We start from the raw sequence: 12,303 nt of genomic DNA on the forward strand, positions 1-12,303 counted from the left end.
CCTCAATTCTTGCATAAGTTAGATGTTAGAAAGGGAGATACTTGCATATAACTAATTATATATAGTTCTCAGAATCGATCCTTGCCTTCTTCTTCTTAAGCAAGTACGTGTCCGAGAAAAATAAAAACATTTAATTTGTGAATTTAAACTCCTATGATGAAAAACAAAAGGCAAAAATAGAGTGAGAGAGAACTATTCCTCGTTCAACTCCAAGGCTGACGAAGCTTTTGATTTGTTACGAAATTTTTTTTTGGAAATAACTAATTCAAAGCCTCATCAGTTTTGGGGTTGGGCTTGGAATGGTTCTCTCACTCTGTTCTTTTCCTGTTGTTTTTCATTGTAGGTGTTTTAATTAACAAATTAATCGTTTTGATTGTTCATGTAGACTTTCTTGGTTAAAAAGAAACTTTAAGAAGAAGAATAATAATAAGAAGATGGAGAAGGATTTTAAAGAACTATATATATATATATATATAACTAAATGTTGGTATCTCCTTTTCGCTTTTGTATATATATCAAGTTCTACAATTGTATATAATTTCTTGGAGATAAATTCCACCTAAAAGCATGATTGTGGCAACTGATAGAACTAACTTGTGACTCGATATACTGTTTTTACAAAAACTTTTATGAAAAATTACTGAATGTAAGAAGAAAATCTTAAAAGCAATACTAGATTCAGTAATATTTTAACTTCGTGTAAAATTGAGTACCTTTAACACAAGTTGGTTTCATAATAGATTGTTATTTATTTTGTATTAATAAGCTGATGAATTCTTGTTATTAATTTATTAATATATCATATGAATTTATTTATCATGACCGAAGCATTCCCATGATTTATTTTGTAAAATTTCATGAGTCACATAAGCAATAATGTTTGATGAACCAAAATTTCTGGAATATGAAAAAAAAATCTCGAGTTACTGAGTAAAATGGGAGCACATTTTTTATAAATAACTAGCGGAAATAAGGGAACTATCATGCCTGTCTGACCTCTGTTATTACTACGCTAAAGTTTGTGTATATTTTAAGGGATGAATTTGGGCCACATTTTGAAGAAAAAATAGAAAAAAAATAGAACAAAAATTGGTCTTATTTTTTGTCGATGACTTTCCCCTGGACCAGAATATGTCTTCACTCATTTTCAAATATGCTCAAAGAACAAAACAAATTTGAGAAACTTTTTCTAAAAGACCTCAAATTCTATTTTTATTGTTCCAATTTGTTCCTTTCAGAATTAATAATAAATTCAGTGGAAATTTGTCGAGATTAAATTATGGGTTAAATATGTATTTAGTCCCTCCCTAAATTTTTTTATTAACTTTTAGTCCCTATTTGCATTTTATAGGGACTATTTTGGAGGACTAAAATTATCCAATTTTTGTAAAATATTTTCAAAATAGAGACTATTTTTACAAACTTAAAAATTTTGGAGGACTAAAATTACCATTGAAATTTCATAGGGACTAACCTTAAAAACTCATGATTTTGTAGGGACTAAAAACTTATTTAACCCTTAAATTATTCAAAAAATATATGTTGATATATATTTCTTTTTGAAGGATGTTGATATATATTTTATTATTTGGAAATTTTAAATGAAATAATTAATTTAGTCATTATTAGAAAGTTTTTCATAGTCGCCAAATTTTGTTACAATATTTTGGAACACATCCTGATATATTTTCGTATGCAATCTAATATATTTTTGTATGTGATTAGACATATATTTTGGCACTCAATAATATATTTTTGTACTCAAAATATATTTTTTGTACTCAATATGATATATATATATATATATATATATATATATATATATATATATTGTACTGAATTTGAGATATTTTTGTACTAGATCTAACTTGTGCCCAAAGTTTCTCATATATTAGTTGTGAATTTCTTCTATAAATAGCGAGCTCACATATATTGCATTCTACACACTGAAAGGAATTCTGAAACTTCAAATACTTTTCTTCTCTCTCCCTCTATGACTTGTGTTGACGAGTCATTCTTCCCTTCATCTCCTTTTTTTTTGTCCATGAAATTAACCATTTTCTTCTCTCTCCCTTTTTGATTTGTGTTGAAGAAGTTTTCTTCCCTTCAACTCATTCTTTTCCCTCGAAATTAAGAGTGTTCTTTGACCATATACCCTTATAGATATAATGTCACTTGGGAATTAAGAATGGTCTTAAGAGCCTAGTACCTTTGATAATTTATGTCCCTTTGGAATAAATAATATTTTAAGACCATAGTCCCTTTTTCGATATAATCATAATGATCATAAAAATATATTCCACCTCAATTCTTGCATAAGTTAGATGTTAGAAAGGGAGATACTTGCATATAACTAATTATATATAGTTCTCAGAATCGATCCTTGCCTTCTTCTTCTTAAGCAAGTATGTGTCCGAGAAAAATAAAAACATTTAACTTGTGAATTTAAACTCCTATGATGAAAAACAAAAGGCAAAAATAGAGTGAGAGAGAACTATTCCTCGTTCAACTCCAAGGCTGACGAAGCTTTTGATTTGTTACGAAATTTTTTTTTGGAAATAACTAATTCAAAGCCTCATCAGTTTTGGGGTTGGGCTTGGAATGGTTCTCTCACTCTGTTCTTTTCCTGTTGTTTTTCATTGTAGGTGTTTTAATTAACAAATTAATCGTTTTGATTGTTCATGTAGACTTTCTTGATTAAAAAGAAACTTTAAGAAGAAGAATAATAATAAGAAGATGGAGAAGGATTTTAAAGAACTATATATATATATATATATATATATATATATATATATATATATAACTAAATGTTGGTATCTCCTTTTCGCTTTTGTATATATATCAAGTTCTACAATTGTATATAATTTCTTGGAGATAAATTCCACCTAAAAGCATGATTGTGGCAACTGATAGAACTAACTTGTGACTCAATAAACTGTTTTTACAAAAACTTTTATGAAAAATTACTGAATGTAAGAAGAAAATCTTAAAAGCAATACTAGATTCAGTAATATTTTAACTTCGTGTAAAATTGAGTACCTTTAACACAAGTTGGTTTCATAATAGATTGTTATTTATTTTGTATTAATAAGCTGATGAATTCTTGTTATTAATTTATTAATATATCATATGAATTTATTTATCATGACCGAAGCATTCCCATGATTTATTTTGTAAAATTTCATGAGTCACATAAGCAATAATGTTTGATGAACCAAAATTTCTGGAATATGAAAAAAAAATCTCGAGTTACTGAGTAAAATGGGAGCACATTTTTTATAAATAACTAGCGGAAATAAGGGAACTATCATGCCTGTCTGACCTCTGTTATTACTACGCTAAAGTTTGTGTATATTTTAAGGGATGAATTTGGGCCACATTTTGAAGAAAAAATAGAAAAAAAAATAGAACAAAAATTGGTCTTATTTTTTGTCGATGACTTTCCCCTGGACCAGAATATGTCTTCACTCATTTTCAAATATGCTCAAAGAACAAAACAAATTTGAGAAACTTTTTCTAAAAGACCTCAAATTCTATTTTTATTGTTCCAATTTGTTCCTTTCAGAATTAATAATAAATTCAGTGGAAATTTGTCGAGATTAAATTATGGGTTAAATATGTATTTAGTCCCTCCCTAAATTTTTTTATTAACTTTTAGTCCCTATTTGCATTTTATAGGGACTATTTTGGAGGACTAAAATTATCCAATTTTTGTAAAATATTTTCAAAATAGAGACTATTTTTACAAACTTAAAAATTTTGGAGGACTAAAATTACCATTGAAATTTCATAGGGACTAACCTTAAAAACTCATGATTTTGTAGGGACTAAAAACTTATTTAACCCTTAAATTATTCGAAAAATATATGTTGATATATATTTCTTTTTGAAGGATGTTGATATATATTTTATTATTTGGAAATTTTAAATGAAATAATTAATTTAGTCATTATTAGAAAGTTTTTCATAGTCGCCAAATTTTGTTACAATATTTTGGAACACATCCTGATATATTTTCGTATGCAATCTAATATATTTTTGTATGTGATTAGACATATATTTTGGCACTCAATAATATATTTTTGTACTCAAAATATATTTTTTGTACTCAATATGATATATATATATATATATATATATATATATATATATATATATATATATTGTACTGAATTTGAGATATTTTTGTACTAGATCTAACTTGTGCCCAAAGTTTCTCATATATTAGTTGTGAATTTCTTCTATAAATAGCGAGCTCACATATATTGCATTCTACACACTGAAAGGAATTCTGAAACTTCAAATACTTTTCTTCTCTCTCCCTCTATGACTTGTGTTGACGAGTCATTCTTCCCTTCATCTCCTTTTTTTTTGTCCATGAAATTAACCATTTTCTTCTCTCTCCCTTTTTGATTTGTGTTGAAGAAGTTTTCTTCCCTTCAACTCATTCTTTTCCCTCGAAATTAAGAGTGTTCTTTGACCATATACCCTTATAGATATAATGTCACTTGGGAATTAAGAATGGTCTTAAGAGCCTAGTACCTTTGATAATTTATGTCCCTTTGGAATAAATAATATTTTAAGACCATAGTCCCTTTTTCGATATAATCATAATGATCATAAAAATATATTCCACCTCAATTCTTGCATAAGTTAGATGTTAGAAAGGGAGATACTTGCATATAACTAATTATATATAGTTCTCAGAATCGATCCTTGCCTTCTTCTTCTTAAGCAAGTATGTGTCCGAGAAAAATAAAAACATTTAATTTGTGAATTTAAACTCCTATGATGAAAAACAAAAGGCAAAAATAGAGTGAGAGAGAACTATTCCTCGTTCAACTCCAAGGCTGACGAAGCTTTTGATTTGTTACGAAATTTTTTTTTGGAAATAACTAATTCAAAGCCTCATCAGTTTTGGGGTTGGGCTTGGAATGGTTCTCTCACTCTGTTCTTTTCCTGTTGTTTTTCATTGTAGGTGTTTTAATTAACAAATTAATCGTTTTGATTGTTCATGTAGACTTTCTTGATTAAAAAGAAACTTTAAGAAGAAGAATAATAATAAGAAGATGGAGAAGGATTTTAAAGAACTATATATATATATATATATATATATATATATATATATATATATATATATATATAACTAAATGTTGGTATCTCCTTTTCGCTTTTGTATATATATCAAGTTCTACAATTGTATATAATTTCTTGGAGATAAATTCCACCTAAAAGCATGATTGTGGCAACTGATAGAACTAACTTGTGACTCAATAAACTGTTTTTACAAAAACTTTTATGAAAAATTACTGAATGTAAGAAGAAAATCTTAAAAGCAATACTAGATTCAGTAATATTTTAACTTCGTGTAAAATTGAGTACCTTTAACACAAGTTGGTTTCATAATAGATTGTTATTTATTTTGTATTAATAAGCTGATGAATTCTTGTTATTAATTTATTAATATATCATATGAATTTATTTATCATGACCGAAGCATTCCCATGATTTATTTTGTAAAATTTCATGAGTCACATAAGCAATAATGTTTGATGAACCAAAATTTCTGGAATATGAAAAAAAAATCTCGAGTTACTGAGTAAAATGGGAGCACATTTTTTATAAATAACTAGCGGAAATAAGGGAACTATCATGCCTGTCTGACCTCTGTTATTACTACGCTAAAGTTTGTGTATATTTTAAGGGATGAATTTGGGCCACATTTTGAAGAAAAAATAGAAAAAAAAATAGAACAAAAATTGGTCTTATTTTTTGTCGATGACTTTCCCCTGGACCAGAATATGTCTTCACTCATTTTCAAATATGCTCAAAGAACAAAACAAATTTGAGAAACTTTTTCTAAAAGACCTCAAATTCTATTTTTATTGTTCCAATTTGTTCCTTTCAGAATTAATAATAAATTCAGTGGAAATTTGTCGAGATTAAATTATGGGTTAAATATGTATTTAGTCCCTCCCTAAATTTTTTTATTAACTTTTAGTCCCTATTTGCATTTTATAGGGACTATTTTGGAGGACTAAAATTATCCAATTTTTGTAAAATATTTTCAAAATAGAGACTATTTTTACAAACTTAAAAATTTTGGAGGACTAAAATTACCATTGAAATTTCATAGGGACTAACCTTAAAAACGCATGATTTTGTAGGGACTAAAAACTTATTTAACCCTTAAATTATTCGAAAAATATATGTTGATATATATTTCTTTTTGAAGGATGTTGATATATATTTTATTATTTGGAAATTTTAAATGAAATAATTAATTTAGTCATTATTAGAAAGTTTTTCATAGTCGCCAAATTTTGTTACAATATTTTGGAACACATCCTGATATATTTTCGTATGCAATCTAATATATTTTTGTATGTGATTAGACATATATTTTGGCACTCAATAATATATTTTTGTACTCAAAATATATTTTTTGTACTCAATATGATATATATATATATATATATATATATATATATATATATTGTACTGAATTTGAGATATTTTTGTACTAGATCTAACTTGTGCCCAAAGTTTCTCATATATTAGTTGTGAATTTCTTCTATAAATAGCGAGCTCACATATATTGCATTCTACACACTGAAAGGAATTCTGAAACTTCAAATACTTTTCTTCTCTCTCCCTCTATGACTTGTGTTGACGAGTCATTCTTCCCTTCATCTCCTTTTTTTTTGTCCATGAAATTAACCATTTTCTTCTCTCTCCCTTTTTGATTTGTGTTGAAGAAGTTTTCTTCCCTTCAACTCATTCTTTTCCCTCGAAATTAAGAGTGTTCTTTGACCATATACCCTTATAGATATAATGTCACTTGGGAATTAAGAATGGTCTTAAGAGCCTAGTACCTTTGATAATTTATGTCCCTTTGGAATAAATAATATTTTAAGACCATAGTCCCTTTTTCGATATAATCATAATGATCATAAAAATATATTCCACCTCAATTCTTGCATAAGTTAGATGTTAGAAAGGGAGATACTTGCATATAACTAATTATATATAGTTCTCAGAATCGATCCTTGCCTTCTTCTTCTTAAGCAAGTATGTGTCCGAGAAAAATAAAAACATTTAATTTGTGAATTTAAACTCCTATGATGAAAAACAAAAGGCAAAAATAGAGTGAGAGAGAACTATTCCTCGTTCAACTCCAAGGCTGACGAAGCTTTTGATTTGTTACGAAATTTTTTTTTGGAAATAACTAATTCAAAGCCTCATCAGTTTTGGGGTTGGGCTTGGAATGGTTCTCTCACTCTGTTCTTTTCCTGTTGTTTTTCATTGTAGGTGTTTTAATTAACAAATTAATCGTTTTGATTGTTCATGTAGACTTTCTTGATTAAAAAGAAACTTTAAGAAGAAGAATAATAATAAGAAGATGGAGAAGGATTTTAAAGAACTATATATATATATATATATATATATATATATATATATATATATATAACTAAATGTTGGTATCTCCTTTTCGCTTTTGTATATATATCAAGTTCTACAATTGTATATAATTTCTTGGAGATAAATTCCACCTAAAAGCATGATTGTGGCAACTGATAGAACTAACTTGTGACTCGATATACTGTTTTTACAAAAACTTTTATGAAAAATTACTGAATGTAAGAAGAAAATCTTAAAAGCAATACTAGATTCAGTAATATTTTAACTTCGTGTAAAATTGAGTACCTTTAACACAAGTTGGTTTCATAATAGATTGTTATTTATTTTGTATTAATAAGCTGATGAATTCTTGTTATTAATTTATTAATATATCATATGAATTTATTTATCATGACCGAAGCATTCCCATGATTTATTTTGTAAAATTTCATGAGTCACATAAGCAATAATGTTTGATGAACCAAAATTTCTGGAATATGAAAGAAAAATCTCGAGTTACTGAGTAAAATGGGAGCACATTTTTTATAAATAACTAGCGGAAATAAGGGAACTATCATGCCTGTCTGACCTCTGTTATTACTACGCTAAAGTTTGTGTATATTTTAAGGGATGAATTTGGGCCACATTTTGAAGAAAAAATAGAAAAAAAAATAGAACAAAAATTGGTCTTATTTTTTGTCGATGACTTTCCCCTGGACCAGAATATGTCTTCACTCATTTTCAAATATGCTCAAAGAACAAAACAAATTTGAGAAACTTTTTCTAAAAGACCTCAAATTCTATTTTTATTGTTCCAATTTGTTCCTTTCAGAATTAATAATAAATTCAGTGGAAATTTGTCGAGATTAAATTATGGGTTAAATATGTATTTAGTCCCTCCCTAAATTTTTTTATTAACTTTTAGTCCCTATTTGCATTTTATAGGGACTATTTTGGAGGACTAAAATTATCCAATTTTTGTAAAATATTTTCAAAATAGAGACTATTTTTACAAACTTAAAAATTTTGGAGGACTAAAATTACCATTGAAATTTCATAGTGTAACACCCATACTAGACGTATCTAGAATGTCTAGCACGTGCGTTAAGTTTAGTATTGGATACATTAAAGAAATTTACAACAATTAACTACGAATGAATATATATGTACAACCAAATGCGTTCGTACAAAGAACATAACTCAACTTCTCTAAAAAAAAATATAATAGATGCATCCTTGAATATCCATCTCATCCTGCAGCGGGTACGAACGAACACTTGTCGCATCATCCATTCGGCTACTAGCTTGCTAATCCAACCTGTTTATCTGAAACAAAAAGGATTGGGATGAGACATAATGTCTCAGTGAGTTCCCCTAAATCCTAGGCTATAGGCAACCTCAGGGAAAACCTACGGTCACCACGTGTCTAAAATACAACCTGCCGGTTGATTATACGTGTGTGGGGACATTGCATACTTAGACGGTGTGCATACTAGGGCCGTCATAGCCTTATCTCACTTGTTATAGGCTTCACTTCCTATACGTGTCATGGCGGTCGAGGGGAATCTAAAACCGCAACGCCAAGAATACGCTCTACGTATCGAGGCCTAAACATACTATAATCATGACACAATTCTAAACCGGACGATTAGGGGAAACCTAAGATCGTCATCGGCATATCTTTCTCTATACTTGCTCTATGCATAGCTATGTTGTATCTAACAACATATTCTATCTTGCTATCATACTAGTCATTGACGATCTACGTCTATGTTCTACTATTCTTGACGATCTACGTCAAGGCACTGCTATTCTTGACGATCTACGTCAAGGCTCTATGACATAACATAAATATATCTAATAAATATGCATAGTCAAGTTTATTCATAAAGTTAGCGTTTAACAAACAATTATTATCTGAGTTCATTTTACGGGAAGCCCCGAGTGGAGTAACCCCGAGCGCAATCCCTATCTATCCGATGGAAACCTATCTAAGGTATAAACCAACGGTACTCCTGCAGTGACGTGCGGGATCCTTACGGCTAACCCCATTTCACCTAATGGAAACCTCTTGAACCAACCTAGTGTGGACACAAGAGACACGACCACCACATCTTACTTACTAAGTGACATGCGGGTTCCTTACGGCTAACCCCGTTTCACCTAATGGAAACCCCCTGAGCCAACCTAGTGTGGACACAAGAGACATGACACCTTTAACTTTAAAGTTTGGGTCTATAAATGCATGAGTATTAAATCTATGCTAGCTATCTCTTTTACCTCGGATGCCTATATGATCCGACTAGAGGTAAATTATATGCGTGCTTAACTTGCTATGTGAAGAGATATCTAATCAATTCACGTCTTGCCATACTCGTATGGCACTCTAGTTTCTATTTGAAGAGATTACTCTATGCCACTTCGCAACTAGTCAAGCATACTACTCATGACTAACATTCTATTCTCTACTAACTATTCTAGTTCTTGACAAGCTATGTCAAGGCTCTACTTTCATCCCATGCCTAGTTCTTTGCTACCCGAATAATTCGGCTAAAACTCTCTTGAGCCATCCTTGTAATACATGCTAAGATTGCCATGATTAATGGTGCAAGGATCAATTGACGATGTGTACAAATTTTCAATACTTTCTGAAGACCGAAAATGCCATAAACCCATGTTACGAGCCGTTTATAAATTTCATGATTTGATAAAGCTAAGCTTGTACCAGTAGAAAGATAAGTAAAAACAGTACAAGAATACACCGAAACGATCGCTACGGACCCCCACGCGACTGCCCCCAAGCACCCGAGCGCAGAACAACGCGAACGTTGTCCTGTCTGGGGCGCCTGGCGCCAGAGGGAGGGCGCCTAGCGCTGGCTCCCTGACTTGTGGGCGCCTAGCGCCCTTGTACAGGCGCAGCGCTGCGAATTTTTTGCGTTTTCGGTGCTTTCGGCTACGGGTTTTCGCCATTTTCGACCCAAAACTCGACCAATTGGACCCTGTAATGCACCAATACATCCAACAACATATATAGCTTCATTTAAACATATCTCATGGCAATTTTTAGCATGTAAACAACAAGAATTACCTTGGGGTTACTTAAATTTCATAAAAGCAAAACTAACATAAAACATGATTTTTCTACAAGATTACACAAACCCAAAGGTGGGTATTCTATCTATGGAACTCACCTAACATGATCCTTGCATATTCTTCAAGTTCCAAGCTCAAACCCTAGCTTTTGATCCTTAGCCCTTTTTCACCAAACCATACTTTAATCTCTTCCTCTACTTGTTTCTTGCTTGCTAAGCCATGCTTGATCATGTATTGAAGAAGTTTGGATGACTTAGAGAGGAGAGGGAGGCGCAATTCTTAGAGAGAAGGGGGAGAGAAAGGTTTTCCAAAACCTAGAGAGAGAAGTGAAATGGGAAAATGAATATTTTGGCCCCAAAAACACTTATATACTCCCTTGTGCTAGTTTACTTAAATGCCCTTCGTCTTGGTCGCGCTTAACCTGACACTGATACATAAACCCCTGCTTGACTGATATTTCATAAAAACATTCTTCCGTCGTACTTGACGTTCTGTAACACTTAATCTCTGATATCTAGTTCATACATGACTTATGCCATTAATAGACATTTCCATGAACATTTGTCCTCTGACACGTCTGATGGGTAATATTCCGTTACTGATAAGCGGGATATTACACTCTACCCCCCTTAAAGAAATTTCGTCCTCGAAATTTAGAAATCATCTATCAATCACAGTAACTAAAATCTATTTCCTTTGGTTCCTGCTAAATGATATCTGATCAAACCACTCTAGTGAGGTTGAAGAATATTTTTCTCAACAAAGCATGTAATTCATCCTCTTTCTTATTCTGCATATGATTGAATATGGTCTCTTCAATCTTACTATATTTATCAAAATCACAGAACTATCTGAGAACACAGTGATTAAAACTGACTTTTGTTATATGCGGATTGCTTGTCTCGGATCTATTCCTTCTCTGCGTAGCATGAACTCTGCATCTACGTAACTTTTCTTTATCTGAAACACTCAGGATTTGCCTTTAGACTGGAGTTCTACTGATATCCAGGTTTGCCCTGCAGTGCTTACGTGTATCTAACACATCTTCCATGTATACATCTTATCATGCATACATAATCTGTTTTACCGCACATTGCGATTTATGCTTCTTACTGATGCTACTTATCTTGATGATTCTACTCATCTCTAATCATAATCTTATGAAACCTGTCTATCCTTTCATAATATCCATGTACTGCAATTCATGGGTGACTTGTTCTAGCTTAGCATGAAGAAGTAAAATCAACTACACTGATTCATCTGACAATCTATTAACCTGTCTGACGATTCACAAGCTCTTGAAACTTTCTACTAAGTCCATTTGCACTTGCATTGAACGCTCTTAGCATAAATCCATGCATCCCTTATGGCATTAGTATCACATGGGCATTGTCATCCATAAAACTTTACCCTCTATAGTTTCTGCATACTCTCTAGCGCCACTGCTTGTTAGTTAATAACGATACTCATTCTAGCTTTTGTTTCTAAGAGTTTCTAAACTTTGGTACATAGGTTCTTGGAACGAATAAATACATGACTAGAAAAATATCATTTTTAAAACTGAGTCTATACTAGTACTGCAGAACCACAGGACGAGTCTCTATATCTGAAAAAGGTTTTATGACTCTCCTTCACACTTGTCTCTAACAAGCTGGTCCTGAAGTCTGTACGTCTTAAGTGAGCTTACTCGCTTACGACGTATCTCATCAGTTTTAACAATGTGAAATTTCATGTTTTTAAAATAAACATCGTTCCCAAGTTCCTCAGTACCAATCTTAACTTTAAAAGTTATAAAATCATGGCTTGACA

The 12,303-nt window shown here is 31.0% G+C and overlaps 1 long non-coding RNA gene across 1 annotated transcript; it reads right to left on the bottom strand.

Annotated features, from left to right (window-relative positions):
* Positions 1–8,546: 8,546 nt before the first annotated feature.
* On the bottom strand, positions 8,547–11,946 carry LOC146922189 (uncharacterized). Its single transcript, XR_015012394.1, has 2 exons — positions 10,593–11,946; positions 8,547–8,727 (listed from the first exon to the last, which is right to left on the bottom strand). It is a non-coding gene; the product is annotated as an uncharacterized LOC146922189 (long non-coding RNA).
* Positions 11,947–12,303: the final 357 nt, after the last annotated feature.

Source organism: Medicago sativa, chromosome 5, assembly GCF_051527215.1.
Source record: "Medicago sativa cultivar Bolivia chromosome 5, Bolivia_mono, whole genome shotgun sequence".
NCBI lineage: Eukaryota > Viridiplantae > Streptophyta > Magnoliopsida > Fabales > Fabaceae > Medicago > Medicago sativa.